Source organism: Oncorhynchus mykiss, chromosome 11, assembly GCF_013265735.2.
Source record: "Oncorhynchus mykiss isolate Arlee chromosome 11, USDA_OmykA_1.1, whole genome shotgun sequence".
Taxonomy (NCBI): domain Eukaryota; kingdom Metazoa; phylum Chordata; class Actinopteri; order Salmoniformes; family Salmonidae; genus Oncorhynchus; species Oncorhynchus mykiss.
The window spans coordinates 39,639,997-39,666,792 of NC_048575.1; the positions used below are offsets into that span (position 1 = coordinate 39,639,997).

General features: G+C 42.9%; 2 long non-coding RNA genes and 1 pseudogene across 2 annotated transcripts; 2 read left to right on the forward strand and 1 right to left on the reverse strand.

The window, feature by feature from the left end:
- Nucleotides 1-53: 53 nt before the first annotated feature.
- On the reverse strand, nt 54-10,459 carry LOC110535017 (annotated as a pseudogene).
- A 5,175-nt stretch (nt 10,460-15,634) lies between these two features.
- Nucleotides 15,635-17,001, forward strand: LOC118937442. The gene is made up of 3 exons (XR_005034792.1): nt 15,635-15,787; nt 16,094-16,281; nt 16,798-17,001. It is a non-coding gene; the product is annotated as an uncharacterized LOC118937442 (long non-coding RNA).
- Nucleotides 17,002-17,613: 612 nt separating this feature from the next.
- Nucleotides 17,614-20,254, forward strand: LOC118937443. The gene is made up of 3 exons (XR_005034793.1): nt 17,614-18,255; nt 18,343-18,438; nt 19,421-20,254. It is a non-coding gene; the product is annotated as an uncharacterized LOC118937443 (long non-coding RNA).
- Nucleotides 20,255-26,796: the final 6,542 nt, after the last annotated feature.

Below are 26,796 nucleotides of genomic sequence, written 5' to 3' on the forward strand. Positions count from 1 at the left end.
CTAGTACAGACATCAAGTGCACAGAGCAAAGATTTGGGTGTTAGGATCTAGACTCACCTGTAGTTGTGGCCATCACAGAGACACTGGTATATGCAGGTAGACAGTGAGGCTGCAAGTGTGCATCACATAGATCTGAAAGAGCAGGAGGAATTCATACATATACATTCATACAGATACATTAAGATCAGTGGAACACTCCCTCCAATCAGCCAACTCACCCAATCACTGATCTTTACATCACAAAATCTAAACTCAAACAATTCCCCCCCCCCCCCCCCCCCCCTGTTCTCATATTTAAAGCACATTACTACCAAAAGGGACAAGACACAATTACTACTCCAATTTACTAACATGATCTTTGTGTGTAGTTCAATAAAGTGCATGATAGCCTTGGGGGGTGTATAGGAATGTGTCTGACCTTGTTGTCTGGGTATGGTGGGGAGTCCAGTGCATTGATGGTGTGCAGGATATCGTGGGTGAGGTTGGTCAGATGGACGATGGGGTTGGTCACCACCGTTTTAGCGCTGGCAGTGCACGCCAGCAGGAGTGGGATGGAGCCGTGGTGGAGGTAGGAGGCTATGGCTTCTGGACATGGTCATCCTGTGGACATAGAGTAGCGTGGTGTGAATGAATGAAGACCATAATGTTACGTCCTGACCTTAGATCCTTTTTTATGTCTCTATTTTAGTTTGGTCAGGGCGTGAGTTGGGGTGGGCATTCTATGTTTTGGTTCTGTGTGTTATATTTCTAGGTGTTTGGCCTGGTATGGTTCCCAATCAGAGGCAGCTGTCAATCGTTGTCTCTGATTTAGAACCATACTTAGGCAGCCTGTTTTCCCACTATGGGATGTGGGTAGTTGTTTTCTGTTTTGTGTGTCTTCACCTTACAGAACGATTTCGTTTTGTTTACGCTCTCTCTTTGTTGTTTTTTGGTTATTGCAGTGTTCAGTTTATTTATTAAAATTAACATGGACACTTACCACGCTGCGTTTTGGTCTGATCCCTCCTGTTCCTAACGATCATTACACATCAGCACACACACACACACTTACAAAGAAAATACATAAACTGAATGAACATCATAAACAACTTGGAAATAAAAATTGCTAATAAATTCCATGCTGGCTACCACACTGCGGTTCACGCATCAGATCAGAGACTTTCTGCTTTGATCTCAAAGAAAAAGTAAGTAATCTCAGACAGTCGAGTCAGAGGAGTTCCTGTCATGGTATGATGTTACGAAGGCTTCCGAGGAGAGCAGTGTGTGTTCCTGGTGTCTGTGACACAAATCATATTTTTCCAAATCTCCCTAAAAGTAGGACGAGGCCTCTCAGAAGGGAAGAGAGCTGAGAATCAGAATCAGCCCCGCCTGTCACACAGCCACACACTGGAGATGTCATTGATGGCACCGATCAGCTACATGAAACCACAGCTACCCTGGAAACCACGGTTTGCTGCTTTAAGGCAAACACCAACCTCAGACTAAACAACACACTTTAGTTTTGTTATGGTTCTTTGCTTTAGTGTTTGTGTAGTTACTCTTCCTCCCTATCCCTCCTCTGACACTTGCTGTCAAGTACTGAGATGCAAGAGCCTCTTTCTTAGTTGTGTTCGTAGTTTTTTGTTTGAAGGGTTTGCAGATATGCAGATACTAGTATGCAGATATGGCATCAATTTGTTCCTATTTATGATACGATTGACAACATGTAGCCTATGTGTAAGAATTACAACATACATTGTGTGTGCTGTACCTGTTGGGACTCCTGCAGTAGCAGGATGAGCTCCATGTGCACAGAGGCCAAGCCTCCCCGTGGGAGCCGTGCAGGCTGCAGTAGCTGAGGAACATGGGCAGGAGAGGCTGGTTGCTCTGGAGCCAGTATCTGCGAGTGTGTTGGACCTCTCCAGGCTGGGCCTGGGCCTCCTCTCTCCCTGGTCCTGCCATGCCCTGGGCCAGCTCCAGCAGGCAGGGCTTGTAGCTGCAACACCTCTGCAGGGCAACCACCACCTTCAGCCACTGGCACAGCTGATAGCGCAGCTTCCCCCTGTCCAGCTCGTACCCCGTGAACTTGGCCAGGATGTCCCCTGAGGGCATGAGTATGTCGTCCTCTTCTAGTGGTGTCTCCGTCAACGGAGAGACTGCGTCCTGGAAGACGCTGCAGTTGTTATTAGTGCTGGTGTTTTTCATGGCCAAACCCTTCGGTTCATAATAATTGTCCTTCCCCTCCTTGTCGCTGTCCCATGGATCTTTTGAGGACTTTGGGCATTTTGGAGAAGACCTCCATAGCCAGCATAGGGCAGCCGGCCTGCATGTGAGAGTAGGCTGCCGTAAAGAACAGCCTCCTCTCCACCAGGCTGATGGAGTGGGCAATGCGGCCCACCGCCATCAGACCAACCTTGGTGAGGCGGTGCAGCAGTAGCGGATGTGTCCGGAGGTAGGTGTAGAAGTTGAAAACCTCAGGGTTACAGGGGGACATGGACGAGGTACCTGCAAACCACAGCTCTATCATTAATTAACCTCAAAATAACTGACAAAATGATTGAACCTCAAATCTGAAAAATATAATTCTCCGACTACCACCAGACTGAGTGGTGTGGCCAGCCTAGGAGGAGCCTGGGTTTAGGGCAGCAGGCTTATCAAGCAGAGTGAGAAGTGGCCGGCTGTAGTCCTCCGCCATGCTGCGCAGGACAGGAAAGTGTCCTGGTGGTCAGGCAGCTGGCGGGCTTGGCCTAGCATGTGCTTCTGCAGGATGCGCTTGTAGATGGAGGACGTCTCAAACTCAGACTCGTATAGCCGGGAGATCACCTTGGCCAGATGCAGTTCCTGCATCTTTTCCAGGCCAACCTGAACAAGGCAAGCCAACCCCAGCATTTGTGTTGAAAGCAATTGCAGTAGCAGAACATCAGGAATATCCAACAAGGTCAGCTCTACCCTTGGCCTGGCCAGACATAATTTGCATAAAATGCTCAAAAACATTTTTTTATTACTATTTAAGAAGAAAAAAAAATACAAAATTATGAAAAAGCACACTACAGATATATCTATCTGCTTACAGCGATATGATGACATTATTACCTCCACAGCATCCTTGAGGGAGCCTGCCAGTAGAAGGAAGGATGCAGAGTGCTGGAAGCGTTGCTTCCCCAGCAGAGAGAAGGCGTTCTTTAAAGAAACCTTCCTCCACCGGTCCTCACTGAAGTTGTTGCTGAAGAAAGCTGTCATTTTGACATTCTTCTTAGACCTTGATAGAACACAAGTTGTCATTAGACTGACTTTCTATAATGTGAAAGAATTGTTCCAATCTTGTCAGGAGTTTTGGGGAATGATATTCAAAATCTTCTCAAAGACATTACCTGAACAGTCCCCAGACCACCACTTTCTTTTACATAGCGAGATAGAATATTGCGGCGTCCAGAGGATCGCTCTGCCTTTGAAAATATGCTTTTGCTATCTGATGAATAACAGAGGTATAAAAAAAAGTATATAGGTCATTCCACACACACGCTCATTTACAATAGTGAATTCAGTAGTGCAGCAAAACCGGACTTTGCCTTATTCTTTGAGATATAAAAGTAGGACAATCAATCAATAATTACATATATAAAGATGTACAATGCATTCAGAAAGTATTCAAACCCCTTGACTTATTCCACATTTTGTTGTGTTACAGCCTGAATTCAAAATGGATTACATTTTTTTCTTCTCTCACACACAATACTCCATAATGACTAATTGAAAACATGCTCAGACATTTCTGCAAATGTATTGAAAATTAAGTATAGAAATCTCTCATTTACATAAGTATTCACACCCCTGAGTGTTAGAATCACCCTTGGCAGCGATTACAGCGGTGAGTCTTTCTGGGTAAGTCAGAAGTTTGCACACCTGGATTGTACAATATTTGCACATTATTGTTTTCAAAATTCTTCAAGCTCTGTCAAGTTGGTTGTTGATCATTGCAAGACAGCCATTTAAGTCTTGCCATAGATATTCAAACCGATTTAATTCAAATGCCGTCTTAGTAAACAACTCCAGTTTATATATTTGGTCTTGTGTTTTAGGTTATTTACCTGCTGAAAAGTGAATGTCTCCCAGTGTTTGTTGGAAAGCAGACTGAACCAGGTTTTCCTCCAGGATTTTGCCTGCGCATAGCTCTATTACCTTTATTTTTATCCTAAAAAACTCCATAGTCCTTGCCGCTGACAAGCATACCCATAACATGATGCAACCACCACCATGCTTGAAAATACAAAAAGTGGCCCCAAACATAATGCTTTTTATTCAGGACATAAAGTTAATTTCTTTGCAGTTTTACTTTAGTACCTTATTGCAAACAGGATGGATGTTTTTGGAATATTTCTTTTTCTGTACAGGCTTCCTTCTTTCCACTCTCATTTACGTTAGTATTGTGGAGTAACTACAATGTTGTTGATCAATCCTCAGTTCTCTCCAATCACAGCCATTAAACGCTAACTGTTGTAAGTTTAAGTCACCATTGGCCTCATGGTGAAATCCCTGAACGGTTTCCTTCCTCTCCGGCAGCTGATTTAGGAAGAACACATGTATCTTTGTCATGACTGGGTGTTTTGATACACCATCCAACGAGTAATTACTAACTTCACCATGCTTAAAGGGATATTCGATGTCTGCTTTTTTATTTTTACCCATCTACCAATAGGTGCCCTTCATTGCGAGGCATTGGAAAAGCTCCCTGGTCTTTGTGGTTGGAAAAGCTCCCTGGTCTTTGTGGGTGCTCGACTGAGGGATCTTACAGATAATTGTATGTGTGAGGTAGTCATTCAAAAATCACGTTAAACACTATTGCACACAGAGTGAGTGCATGCAACTTATTTGACTTAAGCAAATTCTAACTTAAACTTATTTAGGCTTGTCATAACAAAGGGTTGAATACTTACTGACTCAAGACAGTTCAGCTTTTCATTTTAAATTAATTTGTAACATTTAAAAAACATAATTCCACTTTGACATTATGGGGTATTGTGTAGGCCAGTGACACATACATTCAATTTAATCCATTTAAATTGAGGCTGGAACAAAATGTGGAAATTGTCAAGGGGTGTGAATACTTTCTGAAAGCACTTGTGCTCACCCTTTCAATATACCGCCAAAGTTTATTGGTGCTCCTGAGACACCAGCCCACGCCCATGGCGTGTAGTTCAGGCCATGTGGGGTCTCCCTTCTGCAGGGCAGGCAGCATGTTGAGAAGCTCCTCCTCAGCCTCAGAGTTGAAAGCCCAGGCGTATTGATAGGTGGACAAGCCTGGAGAACCAAATACAGGTTATCAGACAATCCATCATCACACAAGTCTACACAGCACCAGGCCCTCAGGAGCTACGGTTGTTTGATTTATCCTGCTACTGGGCACTATTACTCCTGTTACTTGCTTACTTACTTACAAAAAAAGGCACAGCACACCAACATCAAAACCTCATCCCAACTGTAAAGTATGGTGGAGGGAGCATCTGGGTTTGGGGCTGTTTTGCTGTCTCAGGGCCTGGACAGCTTGCTATCATCAACGGAAAAATGAATTCCCAAGTTTACCAAGACATTTTGCAGGAGAATGTTAGGCTATCTGTCCGCCAATTGAAGCACAACAGAAGTTGATGCGATGCAACAGGACAACGACCCAAAACACAGAAGTAAATCAACAACAGAATGACTTCAACAGAAGAAAATACGCCTTCTGGAGTGGCCCAGTCAGAGTCATGACCTCAACCCGATTGTGATGCTGTGGCATGACCTCAAGAGAGCAGTTCACACCAGACATCCCAAGAATGTTGCTGAACTGAAACAGTTTGGTGAAGAGGAATGGTCCAAAATTCCTCCTGACCATTGTGCAGGTCTGATCCGCAACTACAGAAAACATTTGGTTAAGGTTATTGCTGCCAAAAGAGGGTCAACCAGTCATTAAATCTAAGGATTCACATACTTTTCCCACCCTGTACTGTCAATGTTTACACTGTTTGTTAAATAAAGACATCAAAACGTATAATTGTGTGTTATTAGTTTAAGCAGACTGTGTTTGTCTGTTGTTGTGACCTGGATGAAGATCAGATCAAATTATGACCAATTTATGCAGAAATCCAGGTATTTCCAAAGGGTTCACATATTTTTTTCTTGTCATTGTATTTATATACCCACCTCAACTTCTCCAGTTCCCCTGCACATTGAATAAGGTACTGGCACTGACCTGTATATACTTGCATTCTCATGTTTCTTTACCTCTCATTGTTGTTCTTGTGTGGTTTTTATTCTTACTTCTATTTTTTTGTATTCAATTTTCTATTATTATAATTATTATCACTGTATTGTTGGAAAGAGCTCTCAAGGTAAGAATTTCATTGTACTGTTGTACACCCGTCGTATCCTGTGCACGTGACGAATACACTTTGAAACGTGATCATATAATACTATATTATGGTCATTTATCCAAAGTGATTTCAGCTAATACAAATAAATAAAAATAAGCATCCCTATACAGATCCCATTATGGCGTCTGTGCACATGGGCCGCACCTTTGAAGCAATCTCCATTTTGAAGTAGACAATTTTCTTCCTCACGACTGGCTGATTCCTCCTGATGACCCTGTTGGACATGACTCCAATGAAGTTGGAAGTCCCACCCAGTTGACTACATTAAAATGGTTGAAGCCCTCAATGGCACTGCCCATGCTAGAGGCTCTATAATTCTCTATGGGTTGCAGTAACTTTATATTCACACAGCCTCTAAGGTAGTATTTCCCAAACTCGGTCCTGGGGACCTCAAGGGGTGCATATTAAGGTTATTACCCTAGCACTACACAGATGATTCAGATAATCAAAGCGCGATGTGTTCATTATTTGAATCAGCTGTGTAGTGCTAGGCAATGTTGTAAAGTACTTCAGTAGTTTTTTTGGAGTATCTATATTTTTGACAACTTATAAATAATGTACTTTTTACTCCATACATTTTCCCTGACACCCAAAAGTACTCGTTACATTTTGAATGCTTAGCAGGACAGAAATGGTCCAATTCATGCATTTATCAACAGAACATCCATACTGCCTCTGATCTGGCAGACTCACTAAACACATATTACATTTGTAAATTATGTTGGAGTGTGCTCCTGTCTATCTGTAAATTTGAAAAAAAAAAGAAAATTATGCGGTCTGGTTTGCTTAATATAAGTAATTTGAAAATATTTACTTTAACTTTCGATACTTAAGTATATTTAAAACCAAATACTTTTAGACTTTTACTCAAGTAATATTTTATTGGGTGACTCACTTCAGTCATTTTCTATTAAAGGTATCTTTACTTTTACTCAAGCATGACAATTGGGTACTTTTTCCACCACTGGCGCAAGGGCAAAAAACAAAACGTGCACTCCTTGGATTCCCCAGGGCAGAGTTTGGGAAACGATGTTCTAAGGAGATTTCCATAAGGCTAACATACCAAACTTCATGGCCCCATGTCCATCGGGTCAGTTCTTAAAGCCCTTGTGTGATACGGTGCCATCTAGTGGTGTAGCGTGGCAGACTTTGAATGTCGCATCTAACCATTCTCAAATCAATCATTGAGTCCAAATCATTGAGTCATTGAGTCCAAATTATTGAGTCTATATACCAAATCTGAAGTCTATCTGACCCATGGTTCAGGAAAATATTTTTTAAAGTCTTTTTAGTATATTTGACTGAGTCAAGGGAAAACCCCACAATAAATTGGTTAAATCAATATAGGTGGCCCATGCAGGAATCAAACCCACTGTGCTGTATGCAATACTGTTGAGTTCAGCCTTGCCTACCTTGTCGGAGTAGCTGGGCGCAATGGGCAGGGTGGTCAGCAGGAACTTCAGACCGCACTCATCCAAAGTTTCTCCACCTAGTCAATGAAAAGAACATTACCATCTGCAGTACTTCTCCTCACAGGCCTTCTACCAGAGTAAAACAAATACACCACTTTGAGATATGGTTTATATTAGTCTATAAAACAACATTTATTTAGAGAAGGACTGTGGAGGGCAGTTTGTGCACTCGCCCTGATGCTGGTGCTTGTGGTGGTGAGGGTGTTGGCAAGGCCTTTGAGGGACATCTGCTCCATGCGGGTCAGACCCGGCAGGCTGGAGGGGAGCAGGTGGCTGGATAGGACCTGGGCATGCTCGGGCCCAAAGGTGGGACTGTACTGGGACTGGTCTATGACCTTAGCACCACCATCCTCCTGGTCACTGTCCATGGGCTCCAGGTGCTCCACACACACCCCACTGCTCTGGAAAAGTTCATCGTAGGCGTCCGTCTGACTGGACCCGTGGCCACTCAAGCTGGCCACCTTGTCTTTGGGCTTGGGAGAGCAGTCCTCGTCGGCCACCAGCAGCGCGTACAAGGGCAGTGGAGTGATGGACTCAATCTCTGAGTAACTCTCACCCTTGCTGAAGGGCTTGGGGTCCCTGGTGGTGCTGCCGCCGGTGCTGATGGTGCGGAAGCGGAGACGCTCCACCTGGTTAGTGTCATCGTCTTTGAGGGCCACGATCTCTCCAGCGATGCACTTGACCAGGTGGGAGAGGATGGCCTTGGCCCGCAGGACCGTCCCCGGGTCCATGAGCTCCAGCAGCTGTACCGGGTGGTATTGGAGCAGCGTTGGGAACAGGTGGGGCAGCGTTGGGAACAGGTGGTTCCCTGCCTCAAACAGCAGCTGTCCTCTTAGCACTCAGTTTCTGGGTCAGGCTGGTCATGGAAGCATGACCATTTCTGTCGTGATGGTGTTGGGAGCCGTGGACTTGGCCAGGGCAGGAGGCTGCCACTGGGTGTACACATGCATCTTGCAGTCCATGCCCACCACCAGGATGCCATCCTTCTCCCAGGACAGGGAGACGGGGATGGGCAGGGAGCCCTCCACGGAGGAGACAAGGTCCGCGGAGCGCAGTAGAACCAGGTGGGAGGAGCTCTACTCCCTGTGGCCCTCAGAGAGTCCCAGCTCGGGAGGTTTACCAGAGAGCAGGCCATACATGTAGATTTTGGAACCAATCCCCGCAGTGAGAATGTGGTAGCCGTCTTCCCTGGAGACCCAGTCCAGGTGGACCAGACTCTTACCAGAGGTCCCCTGGCAGTCATCGCTGGGCAGGTAGATGTCCAGATTATTATTCTGCAGATTCAGCTTCTTGGTACCACTCTTCATGTTGTTGTCTAGCACCCAGTGGGAGCTGCCTGTGGACTCACACTGGAATATCCCTACGTGGACCAGTGGTTCTTATGGCTTAGGTTGTTAGGGTTAGGTGAGGGCTAGGTTTTTGTCGGTAGGCCACTGCGATGCAGCTGGTGTGACAACAGCTGAGCTCTACTGGTGTGCCCAGCACAGTAATGGCGCGGCTATTGCCTAGCCCCTCTTCCACCAGCAGAGGCCACTCATCTCAGATGTACGTCAGCTCCTGGGCGTCTGGCTCCACTGCAGCCGCCCTGCATCTCCAGAACCTCACCTTCACGTCTGAACAGAACGTGGCCAGGAGATACGGAGCGCCACCGGCCGGCTGCAGGGAGGATGCACTCAGATGACCTGAAACAAGAACAATAATTAGGTAGTTAGTTTAGCCACACTTCATGGGTAAGCTCGTACAAACACTCAATACAATTGACTTGGGCTATATGAACCCGGAAATCTACAGTTAAAACACCAGCCTAGCAATTAAGACCACCCCCAACACTAATCCAATTTCAGTGCAACTGGTTCCATTCAATAGAATTAGCCAACGCCTTGGGAGTTGATTACATTCCCATGGAGGAACAAACTGGACTGTCCCGTTATACAGGAGTGAAGGGCAGTGTGACTATGGTACAGTGCTCTCTCTTACCTGCTGAAGGCGTGACATTGATCACTTTCACACCGTCTGGAAGAGCCAGCTCCTAGCTGTACAGCCTGTGAGTGGTCAGGGTGAGGCGGCAGGCACTCTGCAGGTTGGATGTGCAAGGCTTGTTCTTCTGGGCCTCAGGGGAAGTGAACATGTCAAAGTTAAAGGAGCAATTCAGAGTTGATGAGGTTACATTCGCCCTCTCAGGCGGACCACTGGTCTCATCTGTAAGGACACACAAAAACAGATGGAAGCCAAAAATTGGGAGACAAGATAAAGCTAGCTGACTTGCACACAACACTTTAAGATATAAATTAATCCTTGAGTGTAGTTGTTGGTACACACCCATAATGATTGGGAGAGCTGCCAGTTGCAGATGCCACATATGCAGGAGGGACCTGCCAGTCTGGGTAAACTCTACCACTACCAGGAAGAAGCAGGCAGAGAGGCTGCAGGAGAAAAACAAACACACACATGTTTATTACACTGAATAAGATGGGACACAAGAGCAAAGTGAAGGTTATAGTAGTGTGTGTTTCCTCATCCTACCAGCGTCTGTAGCGGGAGCTTCCTGAGTGGCATCTGTCCGATCACTGCCCAGAATGAGATCCTCCTCAAATACATGTTGCAGCAGAGTCTCCTTCCCCTGCTGCAAAGCACAGAATAGGATAGACTATCTCCCCCAAGGGAAATTTGGTGGTAGTTCCGCCTAATTTAAGGCGTACTGGCTAGGCTACAGTGTAAAACATCTATGGCATGGCTGACCTTTTTATTTAGATCAGTGGAGGCTGCTGAGAGGAGGACGGCTCATAATACTGTCTAGAATGGAGTGTAATGGCTGGAATGGAGTGAATGGAATGGTATCAAACGCATGAAAACCATGTGTTTGATACCCTTCCATTTACTCTATTCTGGACATTATTATGAGCAGTATGTTAACATAGAACAATATGTTAACATAGAATTCAGTATTGAATATCCGAGGGCGCTTGCTATGCCAACATACCCCAAACATGGAGCTGAAAAAGGTCAGTGAAACTCTGCATGTGCTCACATATGAACTTGTTTCCATCTTCCATAGATGTATACCTCTGAGACTATCACAGTGCAGGTGCATTTATACGGAGACTTGATTACACACAGGTGGATTCTATTTATCATCATTAGTCATTTAGGTCAACATTGGATCATTCAGAGATCCTCACTGAACTTCTGGAGAGAGTTTGCTGCACTGAAAGTAAAGGGGCTGAATAATTTTGCACGCCCAATTTTTCAGTTTTGGATTTGTTAAAAAAGTTAGAAATATCCAATAAATGTCGTTCCACTTCATGATTGTGTCCCACTTGTTGTTGACTCTTCAAAAAAATACAGTTTTATATCTTTATGTTTGAAGCCTGAAATGTGGCAAAAGGTCGCAAAGTTCAAGGGGGCCGAATACTTTCGCAAGGCACTGTATTTCCATGACAGAATTCAAATGCAATTTTGGACTGACCAATGTAGATTTTTTTTAAATACTTAAGTTTCATATCACAATTTTATTTTGAAATCATTTGGACATCTGTCACGCCCTCACCTTAGAGATCCTTTTTATGTCTCTATTTTGGTTTGGTCAGGGCGTGAGTTGGGGTGGGCATTCTATGTTTTGTTTTCTATTTCTCTGTGTTTGGCTGGGTGTGGTTCTCAATCAGAGGCAGCTGTCTATCGTTGTCTCTGATTGAGAACCATACTTAGGTAGCCTTTTCCCACCTGTGTTTTGTGAGTAGTTTTTTTTTTTTTGTGTCTGCACCAGACAGAAGTGTTTCGGTCGTTGTCATTCAGTGGTCAGTTCGATTAATAAATTATGAGCACTTACCACGCTGCACTTTGGTCCAATTCTTCCAACAGCCGTTACAACATCAGCGCAATTTTGAGGGAATCCTATTTGAGTCAGAAAATGATATTCATTTGATGGGTAAGATATACAAAACCTTGCAGAGAGGCTATCCAACTGACAACCTCTTAGAAAAAAAATATGAACTATTGGAACCAAGACTTAAAAATAACTGATTGGCACAAGATGGGGGGGGGAGAATGTTGGAACATAACTATTGAAATAATGTACAGTTTAAACTGGATTAAATATGTATAGAATGTATTATACAAGAAACAAAATGCACACATTTTACAGCATAACGACAGTCTTGTCTTAAGTGTAAACTAACAGTAACTATCTATGCCTTCTGGGAATGCTATAAAGGCAACGTTATCGGCGGAGTTAGGAAGTTGGCTGTCAGTGTTTCAATGTAAATGCTCTTTTTAATCATTTGTCTGCAGATTTCAAGACATGTCATATGAGTGTGCAGAGAGACCCGATGGGTTGGATGATACTCATCAACTATCTTGAGAAAATGTATACCTAACTGGAAATCAACCAATCCTCCATTGTTAAGGCAATGGAGAAATGTGGTGCTTCATTATCTAAATATTGACAGAGTGGGCAACAGGAACAAAATGGTGCACTTTGAGGAAGTGGTTATAGAGTAGTGTAGGCACTGGAGATGGGGGTGAGAACAGGTGGGGCTGTGCAGGTGTAATGTCGTTGATGTTTCTGTACATCTGCACACTGAGTATATGAAATATTAACACCTCTTTCCATGACAGACTGACCAGGTGAAAGCTATGATTGCTTATTGATGTCACTTGTTAAATCCACTTCAATCAGTGTAGCTGAAGGGGAGACAGGTTAAAGAAGGATTTTTAAGCCTCGAGATATATTCTTTCGACACCTTGTAGAGTCCATGCCCTGACGATTTTGAGGCTGTTCCGAGGACAAAAGGGGAGGTGCAACTCAATATTAGGAAGGTGTTCCTATTGTATGGTATACTCGGTGTATGTTTTTTTTTGTATGTATTTAAAAAATAAATAGTTTGTCCATTGTGCTTTCCTCCTAGGTTAACAATACATTTTCAGTTATGTACTAGTCATTGAGCTTGGCAGTCTACGCTGACAATAGATGTCAATGTTTGTTTGAAAGGAAATGAAGGAACAGAAGCAAACCCAGCCAGTGACTAAAGACGGCGTAAAAGGTCCTGATATGTCATTTTGTCCCATGAGCCTTAATCTGTCATTGTAGCAATAAATAGACAAACAACTGACTCAGACTCAATACTCTATGACATTTAGTCTTCCTGACAGTTGGAATATTGTGTTAGACAACCTATATTCTCTAAGCAAGTAAGCATTTGCCTGTAGTTAATTTTGTGCATAGCCATGGAAATACCTCATTTGGATCAGTCATTAGTTAGGCCAACATATCTGTGTGACTTATTTGGTCAGATTTCAAATTATGCTGAGTAGACAACATTTAGCATGTGGTAAAATGCTTAAAGTACAATTACAACATTTCTAAGGTCCCAATACATTCTTCTGCTTTTTGGATATTTGTTCCTTGGGTAGGATTTTATTATGTTCTGTTCCCTGAACATGTGGCTAAAAACAATCTGTGAGGATTCCTTAACAATTGGGCTAGTTTATGTACTAATTTCTTTGATGCATATTTCAGTACTGTCGTCTTTGATCATCTTCATGCTCCACATTGGTCTGCAACTCAGTTCTCTCAAAAGTCACAAGTATGTGCATAGTACTTGTTATAATCAGTGACAATGTCTTCACGTTGATTAAAATGTCCCCCCTCTTCATTGTTGCTGACGGATTGCAGCTTAATATGGAACCAGAAAGACCGGGCATCAGCTCTAAGTGCTAATTGTATTGCTTCTAAAGAAGTAATTGATTCTTAATGACTCCACTATTAGTTCAAATACTACATATGCAAGGAAATGACACATCTATTGTTCCGAATGAGTTGATATTAACATTTGGATTTGATTGTTCTAATGCTTGTGCGCGTATAGAAACTGAGCTACCAGTGGCAGACGATTGGACAGTTTGTTTTGCAGTTTAGAACGCAACCTGGCCTGGGACCCCACAGGTCAAACCATTTTGATAAGTGTATTTTGTATCTTTTCGAATAAGAACGTGTTTTTCACATTTTTAATTGAACCTTTAACTAGGCAAGTCAGTTAATAACAAATTCTTATTTACAATGACTGCCTAGAACAGTGGGTTAACTGCCAGATTTTTACCTTGTCAACTCATGGATTCGATCTAGCAACCTTTCAGTTACTGGCCCAACACTAACCACTAGGCTACCTTGCTGCCCCAATATGTTTTTATTTTATTGTCTGTTTTTTTGTTGTTGATGCGCACAGGCATTCATCTCCTAATTGGGGCCTCCAGCTGTGGTCTAATATCAGTGATGGTTTGGATGAGGAAGGAGAACTTGCAGAAATAACCCTTGGTGACCCTCAGTGTCCCTGGATGTGTATCTGGCACTACAAGTAGGAACTGCACTTTTTTATTTTTTATTCCCAAAAACCTTTTCATGCATTACTGATATGCTGTCGTTTCCCCCTCAGCTGCTTAGATTGAACCGCTTCCCTAATTCAGTTCATGAAGTTCTCTCCAGATGGAGAATTCTTTGCAACTGCCAGGGTGGCCTTTGGTGTCCATATTTTTTTTAATTTTATTTAGTTAACCTTTATTAAAGATAAGAACAAATTCTTATTTTACAATGACTGCCTACCCCAGCCAACAACATCCCCTAACTTTGACGACGCTGGGCCAATTGTGCGCCACCCTATGGGACTCCCGGTCACGGCCGGTTGTGATATAGCCTGGGATTGAACCAGGGTCTGTAGTGACGCCTCTAGCACTGAGATGCAGTGCCTTAGACTGCTGCGCCACTCGGTTTGTTTTAAAGGAAAGACATGAGAAACACATGACTCATTAAGTGCACACTCAAATAGCCATTAGCCTTTGTAGTAAATGTGTAATTAATCCCAGTGGGAGCTGGACTTCTCATTTGTCTACCTGGCCCACCCACGATCTGTGACAGGCTTCTTCTGGAGAAAGACCAGCAAGTACATGCCACAGTAATACCCATCATTAAAGGTTTTAGAAGCACTGATATTGTCCTTGTTTGTCCATACCTGATCTGACAAAGCTCTATTCTCTGTTTCCCTTCCCTCCAGGGCTTCTGTGGGTAATATGCTACTGACCTGTTGTAAGGACAGTGCGTGTCGCCTGTGGGCCGAGACCCTGCTTCCCAGTGCCACCTTGCTGTCCGGACACACGCTCAGACATGTTAATAACAGCCAGAACAGCGACATGCTCAAATCGACAAGACTCCCTCTCATATCAAAAATGCAGGGCAGGAACACCTTGGAGGTAGGAAAAGTGTCTCCAGCGCAGCTTCTTAGTCCATCAGGCTGGTGAGAAGATGTGAGAGCAGCTTGCTTAGAGCTAAAGGGCATAATGAATTGGATATCTGTCAGGAAGATTGTTTTCCAGGATTTGCAGCCCTTGAGAACTTCATTAAGAAAATTGTCCTTGTTTCTGTACAGTACACCCTTGAATTACTGTACCTCCGCTCTTTTTTCTTAATGTATTTTGGCCTTTGTTGAGGTGACCTAGTAACTAGTTGTATGATCGGATGCACTCTCCTCATTACTTCTAGTGTACAAAACTTGAAGGTGGTCATTACATGGTTATGCGTCTCGCCAGAAATGCAGACACACATAAGCAAGAGACACATTACATTGGGGAAAATTTTTTATATGTAAATGTGATGAAAGTTTGACATTTGCAGAATCATTTATTAAAATCACTGACTGCGATATCAGAGCTACTATTTTAGTTCGTCTGGCTTTCCAAAGAGAGGGAGCCCTACTTAGGAGCCATTTTGTTTCTTGCCTCAGTTGAACCTGCAGGAGTTGTGCAGAGCCCTGTTGAGGTGTGGCTCAGCCCTCCCTGACGGCTGCCTCCCGTACCAGCAGAGCACACACTACAACAGCATGCTCCATGCCAACTCTCTCTGCCACTTCCACATCGCTGCCAGCATCAACCCTGCCACAGGTATTCAAGACACAAACCAACTGTCACCATTCATAAAGAGGTTCAGTAGCATTGTTTACATTGCATAACAGTTCATTTTAGGATAAAACGTATCTTTAACAGCCTCTTTCAAACTCTACTGTACTTAATGGTTAAGAATAGGATTAGACTCGGTCTTACAAGCACATCTGACGGATCAGTCATCGTTGCACATATTGAGGGTCTAAAGTGTTTCCTGGCAATGTAACCTGACCAGGGTTAACACTGGGCCCTACACACACACACATTACTGTACAGAGTTAGTGATGATATGTGTGTCTGGTGCAGATATCCTCCTGCTGCCCTCCATCACGTCACTGTGGGTGGGATGACGAGGAGCCTGGCGGGCCCTTCACCGTGCACTGGCTCAACAACCAGGAGCTGTACCTCACCCTAACCATGGAGGTGTTCCTGCAGCAGCTCAGGGGCAGCATGGAGCAGCACAACTAAAAAAACAAAACAAAACTCCCAGGAGGGTAGGTAGCGTGCAGCGGTGTATTCATTAGTGCAAAACGTTATGCAATAGAAAACATTTTTGTAATGAAAAACGTTTCGCAATTAAAACGTTTTGGAATAAAATGTAGCATTTTCTTATTGGAAAAATTCAGGTTAGTACCTCACTGTTTTTGGCTGTTTGCTTCCGCTTGGTTCCTAGGGAACACACCCCAGTGCTCTAAATGACTGCATTGTCACACTTGACCAGATTGCACAACATGTCGTTCAAAAAGGCATTGGCCAATATGATTAACTTTTAACCTTGAAATGAAAGTGCAATTTTTGTTGTGGTGTAATATACCTCTTTTGATAAATTGTTTGACAATGACAAGAAGTTATCCGTAACTCTATTCTAACTAAACAGTTTTAGAATTCTAGAGCAGTTTGATTTCTACCAAAATGAAAGCGAAAGCCTATCATGTATTTACCCTTTAGTGGTGTGGATATGAGGACTAGGCTGTGAGCTTTCTCCTGTGTGTATGTCTGATTATGAGCAGGAGGTAGAGGAGGCTGCTAGACGTGCGGCAGAACGAGGACCCAACGTGGCGTCCGTCCAGCTGCCTCCTGCAGCGGTGAAGGACCAGGTGCAGATTCTACTAGATAACTGGAACAGAGGGGCAGACATGCTGTTCAGTATACACCCCATGGACGGCTCTGCTGGAGTGGCACGTTGACATGCTGGATGAGTATCACCCCGGCAGGTCCAGGTACGTTACCTTCATTAGGAAAGCAACCTGACTGACATTTCTGTTTTACATTACAATAGAACGATGCATTTCATCTTTGACTGATGCACTCTGTCAAAATGTTGTATTTGCATCAGCAAACGAGCAAAACTGACGACATCTATGGTTTCTCCATCATAATAGAAGATAAATTAGATGTAGTGTATGTGGTGTGACTGATTGTGCCCTGTGACCGATTGACCAATTTCTGTTTTGCGTGTCTTTTTATACATGCAATGTTGAAAACAACACTAGCTGTCTCTGTAACACTGATTTCATTTTAACAGTTGCATTGTACAACTTCCATTTTAATGGATTCTCACTGACGCTGGGTTAATTACTGTATATTTGAATTAAGTGTTACATTATATGAAATTGGAAATTCCCTTGATGCATTTCTCTGCAGTATAAAACGCTGCTTATGGAATCTCTATTTAAGTGACATACAGGTTTATTAAGGCTGGCTGCCTTAATATTTCTTAATTTTTTACAGAGGAAAACGCAGTGCATAATAATGCTAAGGAATTTTTGTGAGGAACTAAAGTAGCACTGACTGGCAAATGTGTTTCCATTGGCCCGTGACAGGTGTCCTTTGTCTCGGATTCCTGTGGCCTTCCCACGGTCGAAGCCAACTCTCTGAGCCGCAGCTTGGTCATGTATGCCTGCAACAAGAATGTGGAACTGGCCATCCACTCCTCCTCGGTGCTCATCACCAACAGCCAGAGCAAGGCAGCCTCCAGCACCCTGATCCTCAGCATCTTCACCCCCAATGCGCTCATGATCGCCATGCACGCAAACGGCTCCCTGAACCAGTGGGCGGTCAGCTTCGCCTGCCTTCTCAACCGTTCTGCCTTCTCAACCGTTCTTAGCGTGTCGCACAAGTAGCGCTACTGCGGCCACTGCTTCCACCTCAACAACCTGGCCTGCCACTCCCTGTTGCCCCTGCTCCTCACCACCTCGCACCACAATGCCATGCGCACCCCCGACGTGGACAGTGTCATGGCCGCCCTCTCCCAGCCCATCAGGGGCAGGCCCTGCCGGGTGTCCCTGGGTGCCATGTCGAAGTACCCAAATGCCATTTACAGCAAGCTCATCCTGTGGAAGGTGGACCCTGGTGGAGCCCTTGTCCTTCTCTGGAGGGGTATCTGAGCTAGCCAGGAAAAACCTTCTCCACTCCTACGCCTTCTCCAACAGCCTGGCTGCCCACACTCATCCCTAGCAACTGCCTTGGTAAGGAAGGAGGCAGTCAGTGGATTGACCTTTGAAAACCCTGTAGCTACAATTACTGTCAGGTTGTAATTGTTTTTTCCACTGCAGGTGTCTACTGCAACTCACCCAGTGCCTGCTTCGTGGCCAGTGATGGTCATTGAAGCCAAGAAACTACTCAATGAGCTCTACAACCCTGAGATATCAGTAAGTCGACAACCAGTACAATCACAATATATTTTAAAATCTCAGATGCTCTATTTTTACCTGCTCTAATCTTGATATCTAACTATAATTAACTGATTTTGTAAAATGATTTATTATTAGAAATATGTTGCCGAAGTTTTTAACATTATCAGCCAGCAATCAACCGCCAAACCAGGCTGTATCACTCCTGCCCTTTGTGTTGTTGTTTGACGAACTAGTCATAGTTACAAGTTACTGCGACCTGTTGCTACCCATGCTTGATTACAGAGGCGTAATTTATAGAACAGCAGGTAAGGGTGCTCTCGAGCTTCTAGATGGTCTTTACCATTCGGCCATCAGATTTGCCACCAATGTATGGAATGCCATTTGGGTCTTTGCGTGTCAAAAAGATACACGTCAAATAACACTTTGACACGTCAAATAAGCTTCTTGACCAATCAGGACCTGAATATGAGCACATCACATAATTAACACTCTCATTCATTTTTTTACGTAGTTATTACACATTGATTACACTATCACTCGTATTTCATGTCACAACGATTCACCGATACTAACATTAACATTAAGTTAACATTACCTGGCTATTGATGGTTGCAGTCCATCTCTTCTGTCCGTGGTCAGCAGTCTGGTGCAATCAGAGATGGCAGATTTACCATTTCGAGAAATTAGGCAGCCATTGTTAACTAGCTAGATTAATTTTACCTCGGAAGAACAGAAGTTGAGTGAACGTCTTTCATCAGTACCTGAGAAATGGGAAAGAGTCCAAACGATCTTAATGCAAATGTGATCATCAGTGACAATCTTGACTCGTATGAGTACCGATGAAAGACGTTCACTCAACTTCTGTACAGATTTATGACTAGAGTTGACTTACTGCTCCAAGGCCACCTGCATGCTCCCTTGGACAAATTGTTGAGCCACCAATTCAACCACACCATCTCTGTCCTCCATTGTCTTGACAACAATCCTTTTTTTGTAGGGGAACGAGTCTTCTCCTGTCTGTCTTAAAGGCCTCCACATTTGGATTCATTTGGGGGAATGTTTCCGACAACCTTCAAGAAGCTGCTCTCCTCCTGACCATAGGGCACTTTGATCTGCCTCACAGGATACTCTAAAGATACTGAGATATGGAAACATTATTTAAATCTAATAAATTATCCTAATATAGAACAGGGACAGTCCATGATCTTTAAATCAGTAAAATAACCTTCAATAAGTCTGTTTAATCTCAAGACAGATTCACACCTAGCTTACTTACAAAGCAAGCACTGTCCTCATGCATATAGGGAAAATGTACCTATCCTGTTCAGCTGCAGGATGTTAGGGTCAGCGATGCTTCTCCCGGTTTGCCGCCTTTGGACTCCAGCAATATTCCATCTCCTGAACGATTGAAATCTGACATGTGCAAACGTTATAAAAGTTACAATAATGACACTCAGCATAGTCGACGCCGCCCATACTCGCGCACCCCACGGTAACGTTAGCTGTTGCAATCATTAGCTAGCTAACGTTACTAGGTAGTTGTGCCGGTTAATGTTGACTTTTGTCAGGTATTACCTAACCTTCCAGAATTAATCCTACCTTTGAACCACCCGATCCTCCTGGGGTGGTTGTAAAGGTGGTTTCACTTCGCTGGCAAAATGTAAAAAGCAGTCATGTTTTCAAGGTTCGACATGACTTGGTCATTTGTTGGTGATGATGAATGAGAAGTTTTTCATATAGTGATTGGCCAACATTTGCATATAGTTTACATATTGTTATTTGATGTGTCAAATAGTGTTATTTGACATGTATCTTTTTGACACACAATGACCCAAACAGCGTTCCATGCCAATGCTCCTGATAGGACACATCACTGCACTCTATACTCCTCTGTAAACTGGTCATCTCTGTATACCCATCGCAAGACCCACTGGTTGAAGCTTTTTTATAAAACCCTCTTAGGTCTCACTCCCAGTTATCTGAGATATCTACTGAGGCCCTCATCCTCCACATACAACACATGGTCTGCCAGTCACATTCTGTTAAAGGTCCCCAAAGCGCACACATCCCTGGGTAGCTCCTCTTTCAGTTCACTGCAGCTAGCAACTGGAACAAGCTGCAACAAACACTCAAACTAGACAGTTATATCTCAATCATGGACACTCTTACTGACAGTTGTGGCTTCTTTGTGTGATGTATTGTTGTCTCTATCTTCTTGCCCTTTGTGCTGTTGTCTGTGCTCAATAATGTTTGTACCATGTTTTGTGCTGCTACCATGTTGTGTGGCTGCCATGCTACATTGTCTTAGGTCTCTCTTTATGTAGTATTGTGTTGTCTCGTCATGATGTATGTTTTGTCCTATATTTTTGATCCCAGACCCCGTAGGAGACCTTTTTGGAAGGGCGTCATTGTAAATAAGAATGTTCTTAACTGACTTGCCTAGTTAAATAAAATATGGTACAGGAAAGGTATGGAAATCTGGATCAAATGCGCCGTATACAACAGTATATTTTGAATCCCAGACCCCGTAAGAGACCTTTTGGAAGGGCGTCATTGTAATTTACGAGCTTAAGAGCCCCTAACCGACAGTGCAGCTTAAAAATAATATGGCAAGAATAAGAGATAAAAGTAACAAGTATTAAAGAGGAGCAGTAAAAAATAACTATATATGGTGGGGTGCCGGTACAGAGTCAATGTGTGGGGGCACCGGTTAGTTGAGGTACTATGTACATGTAGGTAGAGTTAATTAACGTGACTATGCATAGATGACAAGGATGCCGCCCAACCATAGTTTCAGGCAATATGGCATTACAATAAAAACAAAAAGCCACTGTGCTGTAATTCGTTCCAGCTCGTTAAAATGTACCCGAATTTGGGAGACCATACAGCGTTTGTAATTGCTTCATGACGCACATGTTTTGCTGCTTAGCTACAATATAGCCTAGCAAATGGCTGGTCAATATTGCTTAGCTACAATATAGCCTAAAGCAAATAGGCCTAGATTAGGGGTGTCAAACTAATTCAATGGAGGGCCTAGTGTCGGCAAGTTTGAGTTTTTCCTTACAATTAGGCCCTAGACAACCAGGTGTGAGGAGTTCCTTACTAATTAGTGACCTTAATTAAGTACAAGTGAGGAGCAAAAACCCTTAGACACAGTCCTCTGTAGAATGAGTTTGACACCTGTGATCCTAGATCGTCAATATTGATACAAAGCAACGCCATGTAAACAATGACATGGATGGATCCACAAGTAGGGTAATAGTAGCATGCAAACTCAACTAGTGCTTTACCAAACAGCAATAGGCCTATAAATTGCTGTTCCGGCCAAATTACACCAGACACATAATATATGCAAGCGTTTCTAAACTGGAAGAGGTGATTCAAATCCGGGTGCCAACTCACGTGACGCCACCAATTGGAAATAGATGACAACACAGCTAGCCAACTGCTTGCCATGCTAGCAACATAAATACATAGATTACATATACGTAACTAGCTTATAACAGCAAGCCTGGATAGCTTGTCTTGTAAAAATGCACTTCTCGTCGGTTTATCATGGCATACATGCATTGCCACCTCGCGACCTGCTAGCAAATGACTGCTAGCACAAGCAGTCTCTTTCAGTCACGTTGGTATAGTGCCTAGCTAGTTTTCTTGCAAAATGTCAAATAAAGGGACAATTTAAAGTGATATGCTGAAAACGTTTAAACATTTAACTAACTGTGCTCAAATAGTATCGCCAACAGTAATTGTGCTGATGAAACCGTGCTATGCATTCTGATCATTGTAGTTGATGGCGCATAAAGGATGATGCTTTTTGCAGAATGGATTGCCCTGTATGGATGGAGGATGCCCTTTAACTGGGAGATGCTCTACGACTTGCCAGGAGCCTCATTTATAACCGTTGCATAATTAATTAATGTCACAGTACATTTCTGCGTGCGCCATTTCTGACAAGTCTGCGCACGTACAAAAATATAGAGATTTATAAACTTGGCGCACGCCACACATACGCATGTTTGTGCGCGCGTGAGCGAGCATTAAAGCCATACCTTATAAAACTCCGCCTTGAAAACGCCCTCCGTTCACCTTCCATGGTGACAATAATGCCTTTCATTTGCTGTATAGGTTTGAACTATTGGTATTAGACCAAGGCATGCAAAATATTGTTTATCAATATATTATTGTCTTTATATGTCCTGCCTTGATATAGGCTCTGAGATTAAATAGGGAATGATGTCGGGATCCTATCGCACATCAATCCTATAGACTATCATTCAGTCAGTCTATCACCCATACTCTAAATTATTTTACATAATACATAACTACCGGTCTATTTAATGTTTACATTTTTTTGCAGAAATGTATACTGAATCTGGAATAGGACTGCCAGTTTCTGAACGAGAAATCTATGGAAAATCGCTGTGAACCTGTCAGCATAACGTTTGAATTCAGTAATGTTTTGCAATGGACTTTTCCCCAAACCTAAATATGATGGACTACCCGCAATTTTAAAACATTGTAGGGCAGGCACAATTTTTATTACAGTACTTACAAAAGCATACATAGGTCTACTTTAATGTAAAATATCAGCTGTTAAAATCGACTGTATACCGGTATTATAAACCGCGCTGCCTATGATATTGCAGGACTTGAAAGGCAAGGTCTATTTGTATATCTATTTACAAGGCTACTAGGTCCAATTCAATGAGATGATAATGGTAATTTGTTGTAGAATATGGCTTCTTTGGAAATATGAACCCATCACACCCAGAAAATGTGAGGAATATATTATGCAATGGTTATGAAAATAAAATGTTCTACAAATAAAACCCATCTCACTAAATGGATGCATTCTTGTTAATATTTTGTTCTTTGTTTTAATGAATAAGCTGTTCATCTTCCCCCTTTTGCACAAAATACTTGCCAGCTTGCAATACAATATTTCAACCGTTTGGTCTAAAGTTTGCGGGGAGGTGAGCAAATTCGTGTCAAGTTCAATTATTAGAAATGCTGACCTTTGATTGAAAACTGGCACATGCACATGTTGGGGTATATTTTGTAATTATGCCTGGTTTATAAATGAGGCACCTGGGGCCTTGTTCAAAATCATTGTGTAAATGGAACACTAAATATCTGCGTGTGCCATTCTGAAAAGACTACACACACACAAAAACCATTGAGATTTTTAAAACCTGGCGCACGCCATACACATAGGCATGTTTCCCATTATAAATCAGACCTGTCGTGAAACTCTGCGCGTGAACAAGCGTCATAACTTTGCCTGAAACGCGCCCATTGTTCATCTTTTATGGTGACAACAACGCCTTTATTTGCTGTATATTTTGGAATTATGACAAGACAGTATCTAAGGAATTTACAAATAATGGCAAACTTGATCAAATGTCTATGGAGGGGTTGGCAAAATGTTTTATTTTGCAGTGACATTTGTCCTATTTAAACGTCAGACAGACACAAACAATTGCACATTGTTGTGAACCTGTAAACAGATCGTTTGAATTCAATAATGTTTTGCATTTACTTTTTCTCGAACCTAGAGTATATAGGCTATGCTGCACTGCCCGCTAATTCTCGTTAAAAAAAGTAAATCTACAGTAGGCCTACTTACAGTGGGAGTCTACACACTTCAATGCAAAATATCAACTGTCTGTTCACCTGTTAAATTCTACTGAATGTTATAAACCGCGCTCTCTGTCAGATGCAATGCAAAAAAATCTAATAGGTACATGTGCATGGTAAGGAAAAGGTGAGGAATTTATTCTGCAGTGATCATTGAAATGAAATCAATAATAGGAAATATATGCCTATTTGTTTCAGAATGCAAATATACAATAAATTGTTTTTCGCTCTTCTCATTAACAGCAAATGATTGCTCTTGTTATGTTATATTTAGTTACCAGATTTTTTTGTTACTAATATGAGCATATATCATATTTTCCTGCACAAGGCTACTACACTGAATAAAAATATGAACTCAACATGCAAGGTCAAATATTTTAAAGTTACAGGTCATATAAGGAAATCAGTCAATATGAGGAAAGCAGTCATACTCATTAGGCCCTAATTTCACATGACTAGGAATACAGATATGCATCTGTTGGAAACGGATAGCTTTAAAAATTGTAGGGATGTGGATCATAAAACCAGTCAGTATCTGGTGTGACCACCATTTGCCTCATGCAGTATGACACATCTCCTTCGCATTGAGTTGATCAAGCTGTTGATTGTGAATGTTGTCCCACTCCTCTTTAATGGCTGTGAGAAGTTGCTGGATATTTGGCCGGAACTGGAACACGCTGTCGTACACATCCATCCAGAGCATTCTAAACATGCTCAATGTGTGACATGTCTGGTGAGTATGCAGACCATGAATGAAGTGGGACATTTTCAGCTTCCAGGAATTGTGTACAGATCCTTGCTACATGGGGCCGTGCATTATCATGCTGAAACATGAGATGATGGCAGCGGATGAATGGCATGACAGTGGGCCTCAGCATCTCGTCACGGTATCTCTGTGCATTCAAATTGCCAACGATAAAATACAATTGTGTTTATTGTCTGTAGTTTATGCCTGCCCATACCTTAATCCCACCGCCAACATGGGGCACTCTGTTCACAACATTGACATCAGCAAACCCACACCATGCCACATACATCTGCCATCTGCCCGGTGCAGTTGAAACCGGGATTCATCCGTGAAGAGCACACTTCTCCAGCGTGCCAGTGGCCATTGAAGGTGAGCATTTGCCCACTGAAGTTGGTTAGGACACCGAACTGCAGTCACGCCAAGACCCTGGTGAGGACAACGAGCACGCAGATGAGCTTCCCTGAGACTGTTTCTGACAGTTTGTGCAGAAATTCTTTGGTTGTGCAAAACAACAGGTGTCCGGTTGGCTGGTCTTAGACCATCCCGCAGGTGGAAGTCAGAAGTGGAGGTCCTGGGCTGGTGTGGTTACACGTGGTCTGCGGTTGTGAGGCTGGTTGGACATACTGACAAATTCTCTAAAACGACATTGAGGCGGTTTATGGTAGAGAAATGAACAGATCTGGTGGACATTCCTGCAGTCAAATCTCGTATTTCTGTTTTTAGCCCTTTCCAACGAGCTAGTTTATGCTAGTGGCTAGAAACTTCAGTGGAAATTGAGACTTGCCTGCTGAAGTTGGGACTTGGGAGTGTTCAGAATCAATACAGTTTTTTATCTGAGTAATTATTTGTTATTTTTTTAACAAACATATGGTTGTACATTTTCTGTGAAAATAACATTAAAATGTGCTTTTGCTGCCAACCTGGCTTGATATTGGATAGACTCATAACTGCGGGAAGTAGGGGTTGAGGGGGCTGCAGCACCCCCTGAAAAATCTGAATATAAAAAAAATCACAAAAGTAGTTCACTTGGCCTTTACTAGTCCTGTATTAGCAGACTGATATAATGTCGCGCATGCCCCAAAAATGTGGAGCATGCCCCAAAAAAATCTTATTTTACCATTCAGACACACATCGCATGTCTAGGAATCAGATTTGGATCTGACTTCAAACCACCTACGAAGGTGGGGTGAAATGTGGCTTGAAATATCCATTTCCATGTGCTTTTTGGCTGTTCTCCCTGCAGGAAAGATGCAAACAAATTGCATTTGAGTCACTTTAAATGAGCCAATGTGAACCTATGTGAACAAGGCTTTATAGACCCTAGCTTGTCTACACTCAGAGAGAAAAGTGCTATCTAAAACCCAAAAACTGTTCTTTGGCTATCTCCATAGGAAAACTCTTTGAAGAACCCCTTTTGGTTCCAGGTAGAACCCTTTTGGGTTCCATGCACAGAATCCTTTCCACAGAGGGTTCTACCTGAAACGAGAAAGGGATCTCCTATGGGGACAGACACATAACACTTTTGGAATGCTTTTTATTCTGAGTGTAGCTATCTTAGCTGGCATGCCTGTGTGACAAAGTGAAAATGTAGAGTTTCCATCAACCTGTAGATATCAAAGAACACACCAGTTCGTGGGTAGAGTAGTGGGTGAAACCATTCACTTCAGGAAAAGGTGTGACATAAATAAAGATTCCTTTCATTATGTGTTGTCGAATTCATAAAAATATTTGCTGCCGTTGGCAATACGAGAGGTCCATCGGATTATTTTCCTTGAAAGAACAACTAGCGGGTTTCAAGTTAGTCTGCCTGCTCTTCAGTCTGAGAGAGATATTCTGAGAGCAGGTTCGTGTCTACATTAAAAACGGTTTAAAAATCTATACGGGTTCATATTCAATAGTGAATGTGACTATGTATATATTTATCTTACCATTAATGTATTTAAGGCCTATTTCGATAAGTTAACCAAGTTTTTACTGGCTTTGCT